The sequence below is a fragment of the Anabas testudineus genome, chromosome 6 (genome assembly GCF_900324465.2).
Source record: "Anabas testudineus chromosome 6, fAnaTes1.2, whole genome shotgun sequence".
In the NCBI taxonomy this organism is placed as follows: Eukaryota; Metazoa; Chordata; class Actinopteri; order Anabantiformes; family Anabantidae; genus Anabas; species Anabas testudineus.
The window spans coordinates 19,883,905-19,903,964 of NC_046615.1; the positions used below are offsets into that span (position 1 = coordinate 19,883,905).

At 42.4% G+C, this 20,060-nt stretch overlaps 1 protein-coding gene across 8 annotated transcripts in view; it reads left to right on the forward strand.

Moving 5' to 3' along the window:
* Nucleotides 1-4,201: 4,201 nt before the first annotated feature.
* LOC113165503 (unconventional myosin-IXAa-like) overlaps nt 4,202-20,060 on the forward strand; it is a 108,513-nt gene continuing 92,654 nt past the window's right edge. For 5 of the 8 annotated variants that reach the window (XM_026365062.1, XM_026365064.1, XM_026365066.1 and 2 more), the window contains exon 1: nt 4,202-4,560. The gene's annotated coding sequence lies outside the window, so the exon portion shown is untranslated. The remainder of the gene's footprint in view (nt 4,561-20,060) is intronic. The other 3 variants (XM_026365065.1, XM_026365068.1, XM_026365070.1) reach the window with 1 other exon arrangement.

The window sequence follows — 20,060 nt, forward strand, 5'->3', positions numbered from 1 at the left end:
AAATAAACAATATTTATATATTTAATGTTTGTTATGATGTTCATTCTCATTGTATGTGTGCTTGACATTAGAATTCTGCTTATCACACTTCTTTAAGACTGGGACACTTTGTGTTTTTGTTAGGGCTGTGTAACCAACCCTTTTACCACCAGAGGGCACCTTGTCTTCAATGTGTAATACGAAGAATAAGACCCATTTTTGGTTAAGTACAATGTTGGAGAACTTTTTTATAACATAGTAATATCAATGATGAAAGTATCTATACAATATATTGAAACAAAAAAATTTCCAAATAATTATTCAGCTCACTCTTGTACGTCATTACTCAAATGAATAATGACTCATCAATAGTCTCCTGTTGACAGACGAGAAAATTCGTCATAAGATATTTGAAATGCCATTCCTCCACATGAAAAGGACAGAAACTTAACATCCACATTGTCAGCTGGCAAATGCTATGTGAGGGCCATGTAACATGACTCAATACTTAATATAGCAGCTAATAAACGGACCTTAAAGGGAGATTGTTTTATCAAGAGATAATTCCTTGTGATAAATTTTACAAAAGTAGAAAATATACTTAGTAGAAATCACACGATGAGATTCAGATGATTCATGTGAAATGGATACAGCACAGCACAGCACTGTTGAACAGAGCTCTTTGTTTCTTGTTTGAGGTTTTCCTCTCCGTAATGCAGCCCTGGGTTGCCAATGCCTGGCTGCTTACCTTGAGATTATCAAAAATAATCACATCCTCACATTGTTCTCTGGGAATTGGCGCAGGGAAGTGGAGAACTGCGGCTTCAACACCTCAATAAACAACTTGTAGCACCACACTGTTTATTCAGACGAGCAGTACACTGCGTTTTGATTTGTTTTGTTGGCCCCAGCATCCGTGGAGGAGCTGGCTCACAGATCCTCCTGGACAGGGTGCATATCTCATTCAGCTTATTTATCTTTTTAAGGCCTTTTACACTGGTCTCACATTGTTCTCCCTGCGGACTGTAATTTCTAACATTTGAGCCGAACCCATAACATCTATTGTATGACTTCTCAGGATAATCCTTTTTAGTAATAGCCACTTTGTTTTGACACACAGGCTTAGGGCTGCGTGATGGATGCAAACTATCCATTCATTTGTTTGGTATCACTGAAAGGGTTTATTCTGTAATCATTATTTAGCTGTCAGAGCTGGGAACCTGCTCCAAACAGATTTTTATTGCCCCCTATAAAACCCAAAGGCAAAGGCGGAAGGTGCCCAGCACCCAAGTGAAATATATGAGGCCGCGGTGGCCAGACAGATCGCCCTGAGGAGGATGGCATGGCTCCACAAAGAAAGCAAACGTTCACAGAATCTCAAACTGTTCCTGTTCATTTTCACATGTGCTTAGTTACCAGGCATGTCCACAGTGCCTCAGTATGTCCCATCAACCTTCTCTCAAACATAAAACATCCTGATGCAACAAGTATTTTTGATTTTCTCTGTTCAATATACTACTGTACTTCCACAGCGGGCGGATGTGCAAGAATGACCACTGGAGTGAAACTTAAGTAAAGAATAGTGTCATTTGTGTCATTGCATTTATTGCTGAAATGGAGTCACCAATCAGAAACTAACAGCATCAGACAAGTCTAATATATGACTCAAACCACTGGGGAGTAATTCATTTAAAACATTAGTTACCACACCCCATAAACCTTAAAGAAAAATATCAGATCAGACAATGTACCTTTAGTAAATCTACATATTTACAGTAAGCTGGTTTCAGTTTTGTTTTTGGTCAGTGAGTCATGCAGTCATCAGACATATTCAGGTAACTGTGACACAAAGCAAAAGTAGCAGCAGATTTTGAAATGGTGGCATGTCCAATGAAATCATGGTCGAGAACTGAGACAGGTATCACAGTGTGTCATCTCAGACGGGTGTGAGAGACAAAAATATCATCGATGTTTCTTTACAGCAACAAGTTTGTGTCAGGCTCTTATGGCTTTAGGTGTGAAAGGGCACCTTTATAGTACATAGACCAGCTGGTTTGCTTGTTCAGCAACAGCAAGTTCGGTTTCTACAGTTTTAATATTGTACAATAACGTAATCTAATTGTTTGATAAAGTCAAATAGACCTATTCCCTAGAAATTATTAGGAATAGTAGAAATCCTGGAAAAATACTGACTTCTCTGTTCATTTGCAGTATTTTTATGGCCTATAGGACTTTGTGGTTGCTTGCCTAAAATATGCAACCACAGAAAAGTCCGGTGGTAAACAGGGCCCTGCACAGACTCTGGAAATAGGGAGCGACGTTTTCTGTTTGACCGAAGAGTCGTATCAGCCTCCTGACTATACTCCCCTCTATTTCAACCTCTCCAGCATATTGTCTCCATCAGCCCACCCTCTGCCCTCAGCTACTGTCTCTGTTGTTTCATGTGAAGCTCCTGTCATTTTGGACACTGACGCTGACCTGAATGTGCATACCGAGGGCCCCTCGACGTGGAGTTGGATTCCAAATTTCAGGGCCGAAGGGAGGATTTCCTTCTCAAAATGTCTGGCTGATAAATATGTCACCGAGCTGGAAACCGATCTCATGAAAAACAGGTGGGATGTTTTCAAACCCTCCACGTGAGTGTGTGTGATCTACTTCTCCCCTCGTACTCACTGAAAGGTAAAGTGTGTCAAGCCACTGCCAGCAGAGGTGTTGCCTGTCAAGAGTAAGCAACCCTGGAACAGTTTATCTGAGATCTGCAGCTAAATCACCTTTAATTAGATCCACCAGAGAGTCACTGTGTGTGTTATTCCTATACGCCTCATGGAGGGATGTATTTCACTTAACACCCCCATGCTGATAAAAAGAAGAAGAAAGAACACCTCTCAACTGACAAATCCATTTTGACAACGAGGCGTGTTGTGTTTTTTGAGCATTGACTCACTGGGAACCTGTTGACATCACATGTCACAAACAGGAAAAAACTGTTACTCATTCTTATAATGAAGTCACAGAAATACTCGCAACGGAAATGAAACGTTTCATAATTAATAACCCCCCCCCCACAGACACACACAAACAGACACTAGTGTACATTTTCAACCTGTTATTTGAATCCCAATTACAGTACAAGTACACAGAGGCTACACATTATTTAAGAGGTAAACAAAAGCCACGCAGCCCGAGTACCTGTTACAGATTAAAATAACATCATACACTGTATGCCACCCTCCAACAGTTGTCCAAGGATCTAATATCAAATAAATCTGCTGTATTCTGAGCTGTAAAGAAAATATTACTGAGGCAGGAGTTCAGGTGCTGAGGTGTTGATGCATAAATAACAATTACACACTAATTAGTAAACTTCCCTTTGGATTTTAGCAGAGACATCAGGAGCTATTAATCTGACTTACACTACAGTTAATGTTTTGACATAGTTTACATCTCTTACATGTAACAAGTCTGTGGTAATTAAATTAATAATGCAGTCACTTGTGTGTAATATGGAGATCATTATAAGTTTTTCTTTGGTGTCATGGCATTAAGCAGCATATAAAACCAAAGAACACTAACCATAGCTGTCAGTAGCTTCAATTAGGCAAATTGTGCACTAGCAAGAACAGAAATGACAAGTTTAACAAGTTTTACCTTCTCAAGGAGTTCTTGAGAAGGTAAAGGACTTATGTACTTAAATATTTGGTAATTGAGGTAAAAGGTAAAAATACTCTCACTAACTAAAAGACTGTCTGATTCCAAGTACGCAAATAAAATAAAATAAAATATAAGTTATAAGTTAAATAAAAACATTTGTAGTTTTGTAAGATTCACCTGTTTATCTAATAAAAAATAAAAATAAAAATCATAAAAACCAAACACCCAACATAAAGATGATATTACTTGTTAAATTGGTAAATACATTCACTAATTCACTAATAAGAATGTTAATAAGTGTGTGTGTTTGTGTGTGTGTCTGTGTGTGTGTGTTTGTGTGTTTGTGGAGGTGGGGTCTGGGGGGGGGGGTCCACACTCATGGCCACACCCCACACACGTCACCTGAGCTGAACATTATAACATCATAAATCCAAATTGAATGGACAATTCTTCTAGTTCACTTGAAAACAATTACTGCGGGGAGAATCCTCCCATATCCCACCCACTCATAGCGCTCACACACTCACACACTCACACACTGTATATAAAGCTCCCATCCTACGGTCCGGGTGGACGCGCAGTGCGAGTGCGCGCAGCCGATTGTAAACGAGAAGAAAAAGGAGAGAGAGCGGAGCGGAGAGGAGCTGTGGGAGGAGGACGACGTGACAGGAGGACTCGAAACAGAAGCTCTCAGGACTACGACAGACGGAGACACACGGGGAACAAAAACTGGATCATATTCTGTAACAGATTTGGAGATTTGAGGAGCCGGATACGTGGTGCGGACTGTTACGCACGACAGCGTCTGCCTGCGGTAAAAGCGGAGCTCTTGGACAGGAGGCGCACGGGTTGCCTGCTCTTCCTCGTCAGTAAAGGGGGTTCATAGCCGGGAGGTTTGCGGAGCAGCGGACTGAAGGCACAGTGGAGGAGGTAAGCGCATTTTGCCCGCATACTATTTACATTTCGCTGTCAGCAAGGGACCAGCTCGGAGCGGGGAATGTCAGTCCTCCTCCTCGTTGCCTGCTTCTCGCTGTTTCACTGTCAGTGCCTGAGCTGCAGCCTCCTGCTCCCCGTTCAGATTACAATACGCACGCACGTAACATGTATTGACGTGCAACAAACGAGTCGGCACATTGAGACGGGTCCCCCACAGCCCTGTGCACACTCCGGGGGCTCCAGGCTACCAGCTCGCCCTCCTCACCTCACCCCTGCGTCGCCAGCTCCGCCGCTGCCTCGGTTAACTGTCACGCTCCTTTCTTACATAATGCGTAAATGTGCAGTTATGGATGTTGTCCGGTGCATTTTAGGCTGCAGCTTGTGTCTGTGGAGTCAGTGCAGCAGCTGAGATGAACATGACGCACTGCAATAAATGGACGAGGTGCTGTAGAGCTCGATCCATCCAGATGACGAGCCGCTCGGGTTCATTGTCGCAGAGGGAGATGGATCGGTGTGATGCTGGCGGTGTTTGGACTGCGGCGCTTTGTTTTCGTCATTTACTCTCCCTCTACTCGATCTGTGACGGATGGACGGGAAATTTTTTGTCATGTTTGGGATGTTAAGGCTGCTGACATCAGTCTGCTGCTGCCTGATGGGGCATGGCTCAGGCTTTTTACAGCTGCACTACCAGGATGTTCAGCTGCTGTGCACTTCTAGTTAAACACAGAATATAGGTTATGCATCACACCAGTGTAAAAGCAACAATGGCATCCAGTGGTTCACAATAAACTACAAACAAAAACAGTGAAATGATTATAGAAGAGAATAAAAATCATTTCCTCCTTAAAACCCCTGTTGCCAAAAGGGGAAACGTGCAGCTACTATGAGTTTACATAACTAAGATTACAGGTGAAACAATATTTGATTCCACAGTTAGTCGACTGACTGGAAAATAATCTCAATTCATGAGTAAAAATCCAAATAAATCAGTGGTTTTATCTTCTGAAATGTTGATATTTTATCGTTTTCTTAGTCTTGTGTGGGATGAAACTAAGTTTATTTGAGGTTTGAAGCGCTGGTTTGGAAAAACAAGTAATTATGAGATGTAGGTTTTTAAAATAAACGGTCTAAAAGATCAGAAGTGGGTCGTTTAAGTGGAAACATCAATTATACATGGCGTACAGTATAGTCAGCTGTAGTTTGCATGGAGCTGCTGAACCAAGGAAGCTGTTTTAAAACAGTGAATCTGGACAAGGAGCAGAATAAGATGATTAAGAGTGCATTTTTATATAAATGACCAAACCTTTTATCTAAGTTTGACACCATCAGCAAACAAAGTGAGGGAGCTGAAGCTGTTTCCATCCAGCTGACATGTCAAAACAGGCCTCACTCAGACCAGACCTGACCACCGCTGCCTCCGAGGTCTCTGTCCACGAGTCCGAAAGCTTCAAAAGGAGACCCACCCACCTTCTCCGCCTCTGGCTCTGGAGTGCTTTACAGGAGGAGCCGTGCCAGAATGTAACACGTCTGTGCTGCCTGTGGCAATTTGATGAAGTGATGTCTCTTTAAAGTGATAAAATAATTAAAGTGCATCATTTGGAGATACCAGGACAGACACGTGCTTTCCTTATTTCACAGCCCCCCGCTCACTGCTGGTTCAGTCAGAGGAGAATTGTTTTATTGCGATGTCAGCTTAGCTGACATTAAGATTTCATTCAGGTTATCATGTAAGTGGCAAAACCCTTGAGAACCAGACTGAAGACATTGCTTTGACAGCTTCAGCTGCCCAGCGAGTGTGGAGGCAGCAGAGCAGCTTAGAAATGCCTCAATGAAGACGTCACGGCAAAAAAGGAGCATCCACACTAACTTATTCCACCCAGTCACAGGTGATATAAGCACCACAACAGTCAGCACATGCACAGTAAAAGAAGGGGAACAGGAATAACAACTACTTTAATAATGAAGCCTCGATTCCTTTTTTCTAAAGCTACCGATACTTAGAGTCGTCACTTCCTTTTAACATCTCTCCTGTTTGTAGTCGACATCAGTGTCCATCTCAACCACTGCATCCTGTTTTCAAAACACTTTGAGATATGTCTGTCGTCAGGTGTTCGTTAAGTATTTATGAAGACAGCTCATCAACTCTGTTAAAAAGGGTTTCTTGATGTCCCGCAGGAGCGGTGCCTCTTCACTGTGATTTAACACAAAGCTGATATTTAAAGTCTTGATAGCTTTCAGAAACCATCCAGGTTCATTTATTTTGGTTCTACTGTGGGAGAAGTTCTTCTTGTGGCTGGCTTTCACACCTTCAGTTTGGTTGATCAAGAGAAAAAAATAGTCTAAAGGATGATAAACCTGCCAATGGACAGAAATTTCAAAACACAGACACCCACCAAACGACTGTGCTACAAAATCAGTAATTAGGGTGACAGCTTAGCATTTAAATTTATGCCGATTCATCTCTGAAAGTCCAACTGTCTAAAGTCCGTTTGATGGAAAAACTAGTGGATCTCATATTTGACCCTTTTCCATTTTTACTGACATCCAATCACTTTCCTTACAGATTTATCATAATCTACTGTACAAGCTCTGCTGATGATGTCTGTATTAGATCATGCAGATAAGCTCATCTGCAGATTTAGAGGCCATCTACAGTAAACCACTGAAAATCATTTCAGTCTACAAACCCACTGACCTGCATTTCTGTTTTTGACTGTCTTGCATTAAGAGTCACTTCACATTCAAGGCTGCTGCTGCAACGCTCAAGGCTGCATGTACCTAACCTAAGCTGCTTTTTTTATACAGATAGTTCATGATTTTGTTTTATTAGGTGCTTTAATAAAGACAGCACATCTCCTTTAAACCTTTTTAACATGTTGGAGCTGCATTAGAAAGTTTCATTTAATCTAGTTTTAATTTAAAGGAAATGAAAACCCCTGGTATATTGCAGGCTTTTTAATACATCCCAGGGTTATTGTGACTTATTTCGGGTTTCATCTCCTGCTTGTACGGCAGTCATTTCCCACTGTACCTTTCAGCAACTTCCAGAGACAGAGCGTGATCTTCTCGCATTAAGCTGTGGGTTTCGTGTCTTGTGAGCTGAAATGATTTTGGAGCGAGAGGGAAAAAAAAGACTCAGAGCCTTCATTCATAAACCGTCAGTCATGTGGCTCCAATGGATTCTGGACAACTAAGGCCACTATCAACAGCAGTAATTGGCGTGCCTTCCTGTTCTTTGATGCTTCTCACTGTATGTTTGTTGAAAGTCTGTGCTGAATTATGAGTTTGGCTTTTGCTTTTACCATCTAGTAGATAACAAAATGTGACATTTTCTGTTCAAGACAAAACTGTTCTACTATTTACATGAGTCTTGTAGTTTTCTGACTTTCAGCACAGACAACAGAAAAGAGTTGATCTGACTAAAACGTCCAGAAGCTGTGAGTGATACTGTAACTAATACAACACAAATCCACGGTTTGGCCTGTGCACAAAGGCAAGTGATGCGTCCTCTGACAGAAGAAATACCAGATTTTGGCCTCACTTTCAGACCCATTACACTCGTGACACGTTTTCATTACAATACTCGTGCACATTGCTGTTGTTGTGAATTTAGATTCAATCCTGCATTGACCATTAACCACAACAGAAGCTGTGTCTCTGTGCAGCACCGACTGATTCTGTCCTGTGCTCCATGAGTCGTGGTTCCTTCTTTAATGCTGCAGCCGGTCACATTCTCCCCTGTTAGCTTGGGATTTTTGTTGTGTTCTTTAGCTTGCTAATAACAAACACACTTTGGCGTACACATCCACACATCTGCACTGGAAAAGAAAACAGGCATTTTGACATCTGTGAAGCTTCTGCATACTTTCTGAATATCGCCTGGATCATTCGGTGGAAATGTGACTGCTCTGCTTGCGTGTACTGCTGGATGGGGCCGCGTGCTGACCTCTCTGATGCTCATGTGACACAGACTTAAAGTGGTTTGTCATAGTGTGTTTACGTGTTTAAGTGAAGCCCACCATATTGACCACAGGCTGAATTAGATAAGAACCACTGGAGACTCACTCAGGCTCTTTTTCCCCGTGTTTTTCATGCATGGTCCAGATTCATTTATCAACATTTGCATGTTCTTTAAAGAAAAACACTCAAAGAAGTTATGTCTAAAATGAAAACGTCTTTCTTGTGCAGCCGTCTGCCTCCATTAAAATCACCTTCACTTTTCTCTCAGTCGCTGCTGTGGTACAATACGTGTCGCTGGCATAAATTGTTAGTGTGATAGTAGAAGTCTTTTTGATTCCAACATGGCTTGATTCTGAGCAGGGTGCAGCTGTTTGTTGTTCCTTCAGTTGTTCAAAGCCCGGCCCTCTGTGAATTTTTGCATCCATTATCGCTTCTCTCATCTCTTTGTGTTATTCACTTAACCTCATACTATGGCTGTCGCTGCTACAGGCATAAACACGGTTTGATGAGGATTCTCTCTGTGGAAATAAACGTGTCTTGGTTTAGTTGCTGAAGTTATTTTGACACAGAGAATTGGAGCATTTAGATGGTGTTTCGAGCAGCAGTCACCAGCTGGTGAGGGCATGGATCAGTCCCTCGACGCTGCCCGGGGCAAAGAGCAGCCAGCAGCATTGCTGCGCTCTCCTCCGTCCTGTTCAGCTGGTTACAGATGGAGAGACAAGCAGAGAGAGTCTGACAAGGAACAGGGATGATGAAGACAATGAGTGCAGGCACTAATACATGTTATTATATATATAACTGAGCAGCAGCCAGATCCTCTCTGCCCAGGTCTGAAAGAAACATCTCACTAGACGGGCAGCTAGTCTTCACTATCTCCTAAGAAAGAAATCTGGCTTTATAGCGAACTGGACTGGTGTGACAGATGTGTTTTTAAGAAGACACACGATGTCTTTATTTGGACATAATGGTAAAAAAATGCTGCAATAACTCATAAATGTGCACAGCAGCTGTTTGCATGCACAAGTAAGGCAAGTCCAATAGGTCAGAGTCAAACCAGAAAGTTGGTCTGTGACCTGTGATGTCTGACACACTTCAAACGTTCAGCTTTGTTTTCTGTTCCAAACGACTAAAGTGAGTACAGGATACGATCATCTGACTACTTGTGTTTATTGCCCTGTCTGACATCTTTTTAGTGATGTTGTCATAAAGGATATGAATAAAAGGACAAAAATAAGACCTGGAACTGTTAGATATTCCCAGTTTACTAGGCCCAACCACATCATCCACAAGACCCCGAGTCCAGGCTGCTGAAGTGTCTCCTGGATCCCCACAAGCCTCAAAGTCTCTGCTACATCTGACCCTACTTTCAGAGGTCAGACTGGTGCAGGCAAATGGACTTACCCCACTCGCTCGCCGATAACATTAATCATTTTGTTTACTAACTCTGGAAGCTGTCCTTCATTTTTTATTGTGCTCCGACCATGAGTTGAACAGCTGAGCACAGCCAGGAGCCAAACCATGACTTCCGCAGCTGGGTGTTGGTTTGAGGAACCCGCAGAAAACAATGGGAGGACGTGATGCACAAATACTGTAACATATCAAATCCCTATTTATTCCAGTGTCAGCTGTTGTGTTGGCTGAGAGGTGGAAAACCGTCCTAAGTCCTGAACCTCTACTTAGTGAATTCAGGTGGTCAGTATTAGCCTCCAGTTTAGCTGTGCTGCTGATGCTTGCATTGTTTGCCTCCGTGTGTTGCCAGCAGATTGATGGAGCCGTTGCTCGGATTGACAGATCTAGCTCAGCCAGCCACTCTCGCCTAAAGCCAGCCAGACTCTGCCTGTGGAAAACGCCTGAGAGGGTAAATCGGCAGTAAGAAAAACTCTCGCCCCTCTGCAATTAGCACCGTGTCATTTTGGGGTTCGGAGGCAGCCGATAATGTCTCATTTCACTTGTGTCTGTGGTGCTGTTGTTAAACAACTTTGACAGGGTGCCTGTACATTCAGGAGCCGCTCGTGTTGCCACTCTGAGAGCTGAATGACTGTCTTTAAAACTGCTTGTCTCATATTTGTGCTGTCAGTTAGTTTGTGAACAGTGTCTGGTTTCAGTCACGGTGGACCGGCTGCTGGTTGGGAGTCGTAGCCAAATGACGCACCGCTGAAGGGTGCTGGCAGCCGACACACACGCGAGAGGAATTTGAATACATGCATGGTACAGCAGGCAGGCAAGACAAGCGTGCGACCTACTGTCTGCCACTGCTTTGTTGCAATATGCTTTTGGCAGTGTGTGTGTGTGTGTGTGTGTGTGTGTGTGTGTGTGTGTGTGTGTGACAGAGAGAGACAGTAGTGGCCAGAGCCAGAACAAAGCAGCCTGCGATCAGAGGACTTGGGTGTGGCGCACTTTGATGAAGCCTCAAATGCAGTCCGATCTCTCCTCCAGACTTCTGCTTTACTACATCTGTTCGTTTGCTGATGTGTCTGTGTATCACACCTCAGACGGAAATGATGCATTGAGGTCTTATTTAGAGATTCAGCGCTTGCTGTTTTGTATGTTGGTTTTTTCTTACCTTAATTTGTGACAATAGAAATACAGAGATGATGTGTTTGGAGAGAGGGAACAGGGGACGTACAGATCTGTAAATTAAGAATGAGGCTGTGATGATTAGCTGATTATTCACACTGTTCTCAGTCAGTTCATTAGGAAACTAATATGCAGTAATGAAAATAATCATTAGTTGCAGCCTTGGCTTGTCTAGTATAGTTACATAGCTTGACACCTGTTTTGTTCAATATAGTATCTGCATTCTAACAACATTTGTAGCTCTATTTCTTGCACATCTTCCCTCCTTTCATCTCTTTCTCTGTGTTTCTCTTTTCTCTTTCTGGCCTTAAAAGCTTAGTCATACGTCCAAGGTTGTTTGAAAGTTGCTCTGTCCTGCAGACTGTCCTACTTTGGTGTGCAACTCCTAATCTGGGACGACACGATGTGAATATAGCAGGTGTCTGACTGGCTCAAAGTCCCATCAGGTAACACTTTACAGAGCAAGGAAGACGTGTTTTAATTATTACATGTTAATAAAACGGCTTCAACACTCTCAAACAAGAGGTTTTACTAGTTTTTAGGTTGTATATTTGGGTTTGAGGCTGTTGGTTAGACAAAGCTCGACATTTAAAAGCTTCATCATGTGCTCCCAGTTATTGTTAGAGACTACTTTGTGTCATATTCCAGCTTAAATTAACCAAGTAGTTTGTAAAACGATCAACAGATTCACCGATAAGAACAATAAATGTTCGCTGAGTTGCAGCCTTAAAGCAACGTTTTACTGTTAGGATCCTCATTAGCTGATTTCTGTCTGGTTTTGCTCCATAAACACACGACATAACAATAAAGACCTGCTGCACAGTCTGCGTTAATCTATGCTAATATGCTAATAAAGCAACTGTCAGCCCCTTCATATGTTTTCTACACACTACTACTTCAAAGCTTGGTCTTTATTCCTCCTCTCTATGCTACGGTTCATCCATTCATTTAAGATCCAGACTCCCTCAGTTGCGCTCATATAAGCAGCTCGTTAGTAACAGTAAGAGTCACTGCTTGTTTTTATTAACAGAGGAGCAACAGAAGGTGAGACTGATCCTCGTTCTACTTCTTTTATATCTAAAACTAACCTCTAATGGCTTAATAGGACAGTTCAGTGCATAAACAGCTGATGAATAAGCAGCAACAGTTCATAGTTTTGAGGGACTGTGCTGTGTGTCATCTCTGCAGCTGTTGTTAATGAAAAGCTCAGTTTCCTCTGAGGTAGCAGAAGCTCTTTAACATAACAAGGCGGCAGCAACAGCAGCAGCACAGTGTTATTTGGAACAAGGATGAAAGCAGCTCGTATAAAACAAGCCGCAGACGGACTCGCACTCTTATTGGCTGGAGATGAATGAGGGGAAGCGAGCGATTGGCTCGTGGTTTCTGATTAGCAGCGATGTGGTTGGCTGTTGTCACGGGGCTGAAAATCCTCATCAGATAGAGTGGGTAGAAATGGGGGGTGCAGGTGGATCAATGACAGTGGTCAAGTGGTGCGTGCATGTGTGTGTGTGTGTGTGTATGTGTCTGTGAAAGGCTTAGGTCAAGGTGAGCACCATGGGATTTAATTTAGTCAGAGCAGGGTGTGAAAGCTCTGCCCGCTGTGGCTACATGGGTGTGAATGAAGGTTGTTTGAGTCATGACACGCTCTGTACACACACACACACACACACACACACACACACACACACACTACTAACTCGACTAACTCATGTCAACATATTATTATTATTAATATTTTTTTTTTATTTAGGAGAAAACAACTGTTCAACTGTGATCGTCTAAAGCTTTTCTTTTTCAAACACGATGGCAAACGAACCTTTTTTTAAAAATTTTAATTTAAAGTGTTTTAGGACATCACATTGGTTGATCAGGAGTGATAATGATCGATCAGTTAAAATAAGTACATACTATCTCGCAGCAATCAGATATTAAAAACGAGCCTTTCTTGTCTTCTTCTTAATGTTTATTCACTGTTAGTTTTTATTTTAGAAACTGTAAATGTATTTTCTGTGTTAAAATAAATAAATAAATAAATAACTGAGTCCAGATATAACTCTTTTAACTTCTGATTTAGGAATTTACACCCACTCTTCCCGTGGATCACTTCAGGACCATTCCTAAAAGCTTCATCTTCTTTTTCTTCAAGTAGTTCTTAGCAGACTTTGGGAAGTGCTTTGGCTCGTCGTCCCGTTGCAGGATGCCAGAGAAAGCGCCATTTTCACCCGGAGTTGACTGATATTTAGTGGAATCCATTCTTTCCTCTATGCATGTAATAGTCTCTGTGCCACTGGCTGCCACACAGCCCTGAAGACTAATTCACTATTTGGCAGTCAAACACTGCTCCTTTCTCGCCCAAACACACTGCTGGAGATTTTGGAGCTCAGCTTTGACTTTATCTGTTTGGCTTATCCAGATGTTGCTCTGCATACTTCAGATGTTGACTTTAGTGATAGGGTTGCAGGTGCGATTTCCTTCTGATGACTCATGATCAAGTTTATAACCTTTTTCTCATTTTGAGCCACATCAGCAGTCAATCCTCACCGTTGCTTCAGTGTGTGTGTGTGTATGTGTGTGTGGGTGTGTGTGTGTGTGTGTGTGTGTGTGTGTGTGTGTGTGTGTGTAGTCGTGTCAATCTCATTATTGTGAAAATGAAGTGCTCAAGCAGCCTCAATCATCGTCCTTTAAGCTGGTTTGCTCCTCAAATCGCCCCCTTCCTGCTGCGACATTGACAGTCACTGCAAATACATTTGTTTCTTGCATATTTAGCATTATATTAAAACAAAGGATGGTGTGTGTGGGGGGCCCATGTACCCTTTAAAGCCCTCATGAGGTTTGAGCACATTTGTCACATTGTGCGTCTGCTTTAGTCTTTTTAGAATTTCTGTTTCAACACATTTAATTTTATTGTTCTGCCGTCACCTTTGAATATTAATCGCTGTGTCATTTGCACCGATCAACAACAGACATTTCTTATTAAAAGTTCCATTTGTCCCTTTATTAAAATTATGTATTCATTACACGTGTTACAAGTGAAAGCTCCAGGGAGCCTGGATCTGTTCATTATGGAGGAAAATTTAAATCTCCCACCTTTCCAGTCCATCTCTGCCTGGCTGACAGTTGATTAGGTGGTCGAGACCGAGCAGCTGCCGCCAGAGAGAAAACAATCAGAGTCACACGCTGGCCTCTAAGTGGATTTGGTGGCTGGATTGAGGGAAGGGGGAGGGGAGACGGCGTCTGCGCTTCATGTCTAGATCGCCTTGTGGACTCTGTGTGTGTGTGTGTGTGTGATTAGATTTGCCTTTTGTTTTCATGATGCATGTGCGTTGCCAGTTCTGTGCCATGTTTTGGTCCTGCCAGCAGCGTGTTGAATGTGCGTATGTGAAGCTGTGCGATGAAATTTTAATGATCCATGTGGGGGAACTGGGTCGTTCCTTCAAATTAATAAGAAGGGGAGTGAAGCAAATAAAATAAATGACCACAAATGTGTGTGAGCAACAACATCAACAGTAAAACAAATCCAAAAATTAAAAGATCTGAAAAATATTTTCAAACTTATACTCTGCAAACGTACACACATATTCGCCTAAACACACATACATGTACGTTGTGCTTAGTAGTGGGTGGAGGTGAATCTGTATTTGTCATACAATAAGGAAAAAACAGAAGACCACAACCTGTAAACATACACCATAAACAAGGCAGCGTTTGCTTATCGTTTTCACACCTCTCTCCCTCATCACCCTCATGGTTTCAGTTTCCTCCTTCCCAACGGCCTTGTCTTTGTTCAGATGAGGTGAGCATGAAAAACATGAAGAGCATGAAGAGTTTTGTCCCCTCTTGACTACTTCTCCTTACTTTTGTCATTTCTGTTTCTCTTCTTGTGCACTGGTTCACTAAGCTGCAGAGACACCGACCAGTCTGCTACTGGATTGGCTGTAAAGCTGCTGTCAGACTAGTGGGACACCCTGCAAACGCTGAGATAACATTAACTGATGGCCAGTCGTCGACTTGGTGTGTTATGACATAAGTGGGCATAATGATAACGTAATGTACATGTTTTATCATTTTCAGGTGAACGTGGTGACAAATGGTTCATGGTCACATAGTTAGTGGAAAGATAAAACCTAATCTGCAACTAATTTGGTAATTAAATAATTAATTAATTATTATTAAAAATATTTGGAGCTTCCAGCTTTTTTAAAAGTGTGTTTCTTTGTCATTCATGACAGTAAACTGCTTATTATTGAGATAGTCATTTGAAGACATGATCCTAGGTTGTGGTAAATTATAACAAAGATTGTTCTGTCATGCATTTGTGCTGCATTATCACTGCAGAGACCCTGAACATGATTAGCCGAGTAGAAGATTGATGGTTACGCTTCGAAACCAAGACTCTATTGTTAGACTACGTGCATAACAAAACATGAAGAGTGAAATAAAAACTGGATCCGATGATGACTGATGAAGTTTCATCACATTTTCATTAGTGGCTGTTGATGCAGGACACCTTGTGACGTGCTCTGTGGGTTTATTTATGTTTGTTTTCAAGTAGCCGTGTTGACAGTGGTGAGAGTTTGTGGTCGTTCTTTAAAGGAAGTGAAGAGAGCTTTGGCTCTGTTTGTCACTCAACCCTCGGCTGGTACAGTACAGTCGTGTTCACACACTCCTTGAACATATCTGAGTTATTAGTTATTCATCACCTTCTTCGCTCAGCATAGGTAAAACAATCACCTTGCGTTTCTGTCCCGCTGACAGCTGACAGCATAGCGTGCTCTTGTTTTTCATGAGCAGTGTGCGGTGGTTTACAGTGAGGAGGAGGAGGAGGAGCGGTGAAGCAGACTTCCTCTCTGTTACACCATCCCATCCACATGTGATTTATTGATGAGGATGTAATCGTCTTTTTTGTTCCCGGGGCAGATTCACACACTTCTTTTTGTATTATTTATCTCGCCGTGGTCGTGTGTGTGTGAAGATTCACACAGTATAGCCGTATGGGTGTGTCTGCATGTATGGGTTCATGTGAATAGTTGAGAAGACGTGGTTACAGTATAAATAGCTTGTGCAGGAAGAGGATGATAATAATGATTTTGTGTGTGTGTGTGTGTGTGTGTGTGTGTACCTTTGGTCACACCCTGTGTTTTCAAACGTGCCCTGAGGCTCATACTTGTGGGAGATACAGTTGGCCTAATGGCTTCATTCTTGAGACTAAATAGAGTGTACCTAATCCATGTCATTGATATCCCTACACACACAAACACACACACACACACACACACACACACACACACACACACACACACACTTGAAAAGCTCATGTCTTCCCTCAGGGCCTCTGCAGAGGAAGCAGACTGGTGGCTGATGCTACAGACAGACCCTCAGTCATCGCTGCAAAGCTTCTTTCTCCTAAATGTCAGCATGAATGTGATGCATCTAAATGTTAATCAGAAAAAGCTGTTGGCCATGAAGCCTAATTACTGCATTAAAAGTGTATTTGAGGATCTCTGACATCATCTGGTGGGATTTGGCAGATGTGGAATTTGACACTACTTGCATTTTCCCCTCTCTCTTTCTTCTCCTCAGCCGTAGCCACCAGTTCTTCTTTTTCTGTTTCTTTTTTCTAGCTGACAGAAAGCAGACATTTGGTCTGCAGGCGACGTGAGGTTTTAAAAACATCCTCTCAGATGTTTGGAGGGTCAGCTTCAGTCTGGAATCTGAGTGCAGAGTGTACAGCTGCAAGTTTGTCACACAGTCTCCATTTCTGTGATAAAACCCTCCCAGGATTCAGCTTCTCTGTACGATGCTCATATCTAATCTGTACAGGATTGGACTGGGAGGGCAGAGAGGGCGATTTAGCCTGGGCTGTTGCCATGGAAACCCCTGGACCAGGGATAATCATTGGACCAGGCGTCTGGTTTCAGGAAAAGCATAGTGAGATGTTATTGAAGTGTTTCTGTAGCTCAGTAAATGAGAATCTCGCCTCAGTTGAGCTGCTTTAACAGCTGATCTTCAGGGCTGGGAAGCGTTGGCTGTTTTTGATTGGAGAGCGCAGACTAGAACAGCATAGACTGCTTTAACTTCAGCTCCGGCAGAGCTCTACATTTTTTCATACATAACAAAACAGTTTCAAAGAAGTCGACATTTTGGGAAATACACTTTTATGCCTTCTTGCTTTTAGTTAGATGAAAAGATTCTCGGTGGCCACTGTAACTCATTAATTAACTAATCTGCTTATAGGAACAGCACACACTCTTTTTGTTAGACCAATTTGACATCAGGACACTAACATAAAGATGTCAGTTACCACATTGTAATAATGCACACAGTTGCTATACTATAGTTATAGGCTTTAACTTACAAATAACCACTTAGAGCATCCCTCAATGACTAAATGTGGGCGGCTGTGGCTAAGAAACTTGCACTGCAGCTTCATAATCAGTGCAGACCATTTATCATTTACACATATAATGGTTAGCGGAAGCACAACTTGATCTAAACATACCTAAAAGATATACAGCAGGGTCTTGTTCGATGTTCAATCGATTGCAAAAGAATCTGTTAAACTTTGAGTAACCAGCCGTCAGCGGTAAATACATCCTGTAGCAGCTCCGCAGTGAGTAACTCTAACCAACTCTGCTGATCTTATTGAGGTAAGACACTGACGTATGACCCTATTTGGAGTCATCGTCGCCAAAGAGCCTTTTGTGTTTGCCTCTTAGCCTCCGGGGCCACAACTGAACTCTCTTTTAGCACATGATTCATTTTTCAGTGATCAGATGCGGTGGAGTGTTCAGCGCCAGAGGTCTTCACTTAATAACAACCATTTGGCTGCAGAGAGAAAATCAAAATCACTATTAGTTCCTGTAGTTCTGAACTGTAACCTGGGGTCAGTCACTCTTTCTATTGTTTCCCTCTGTGCTGCTTTTTTTCTGATGTTTGTCATCCCAAAAAGATATTTACATTTATTTTAGGTTAAACATGTTGGGACCAGTCTAATGAAAAAGGGGAAGGACAATGTTAAGAAAGGTAATTAACAGTTCTTTACAGTGAATAATGGGGAATTTGCTTTGTCCCCTCATCAGTCATCACCACTTAGTCTTCTGGGAGGCCGTACTAAAAAGGCAGGGTTGGTACATGTTGATAGACCAGTGACTAGGTTGTTGCATGTAACTCTGTAAATTTATGCTGCAACAATTCTTCGGTTAGTTGATGAGTCGATCGTGAGGAAAAACCACAGGCAAATCAGGTAACTGCAAAAATGCAAATGAGATGTTTTGCTTCATCTTTTATTTCATTCATTTTTATTATATTAGGTATATAAAAACACAAAGGGAGATGCAGGAAGCGTGTTTATATTTTGATGAGAGTTTGGTCTTTTGATGCTCTCATTCCCTCATTTTTCTCTTCTCACCTTGCTTTAATCTCTGCTGATGGGTTCTTTTTTTTTCTTGTGTGTGTTGTCTCAAACACTTAAATCAGCTTCAGCACAGTCTCCCTGTGCCATAATGATGGGTTAACCAGCCGTGCAGTCATTACCTGACATTGCACCACAGCTTATGTCCTCTGATCTGCACTTGACAGTTTCCTCCCCCTGTCTGTCTGACCTGCTCGGAGCGCCGCAGCAGAGACAGACGAGCAGCTCATCATGAAGGCTTCCAGGCAGCAGGCTGATCTGCATGTTTAGACTACCAAGCATGCTTCGATATTCTGCGTTCAAGCAGTTTTCACAGACACAGAAGAAGAACAAGACGAAGTTATGCTAATCTGTTGGTGGTGTTTTTTTAACTGACCATCCCGGGAAATGATTCACCGTACAGGAGGCTAACACAACACACTGAAGATGCTGAGGTGGAAGTGAAACTGCTGCGTTTTCTCCTCGCCTCTTATTGTGTCACCCGAGCGAAAAGAGGACCTTGAAACATCTTCCTCTTTCCCTAATTGGCGACTCATTTCCCTTTGGATTGCAGGGTGGGAGGGATGTGTGCTGATGTGGTTGAATTGAACTGAGAACTGAGATAAACTATCTACTATAGAGAGAGAGAGTCGGTGAACAGGGAGAAAGATGATGTGAGAGGCTGCCAGCGAGTTGACACAATCAAAACCCTTGTATTGTTTTTGTGTTCGGCCTTGTAGAATTTGCTAAAACGCAAGGTCGGGAACACACAATAGATGCGGTTGAAGCAAGTAGCACAGGCCTTCCTCAGACAACAAATCAAAATGTCAGTAATGGACATTCTCTGAAACAGTAGCACCACATAACCAACCAAAAAGTTAAGGCTGAGATGTTGTCAGAGCTCAGACATGTGGTCGGGGTACATTCTTTTGTCAGTGATCTCAGTCCCAGTCCTCTTTTTACCACTGCTTCAGTTCTGCCCCCGGTTGGATTAAGGCCCAGACAACAAACAGCCTATTAATTTCTACATACAGCACACTTGACCTGTGAACTTTACTTTTACTATTATTAACATTTTATGTCCTTCAACAAAAATTTAACTGCATGAATGCTGTGTGTGGTGTTTCACCCACTGAATGGCTGTTAGTGGGTCAGCATCAGACATCTCCGACCTCGAGCTTTGCTCTTCCTCCGCTCGTCCTTGCTGACTGTGGAGAACGTAAACGTTCCTCTTCCCGTCACTTGCGTGATGTCACTTCTCAGCACCCGCGTGGCCTCAGTTGGTGCCGTGACTCATTGTGACAGGAGTCAACCCTGCAGTGACTTGTTGTCTTCATCCGTAATTTCACATTGACCATATCACAAGTTTTATTTCTGTACCTCTGCATCCTACTCCGTGTCCTCCTCCTGTCCACTGTGCCACATTCAGACTTTTAACAGTTTATCCTAATAGTAAAGTCTGTGTTAAGAATTATCGTCCAACAACTATTTTAAATAATCATTATTGGTGTTGGTAACTTTCACCGAATTCAGCTCTACAACATTAGTGTATATTTGAGTTTGTGTT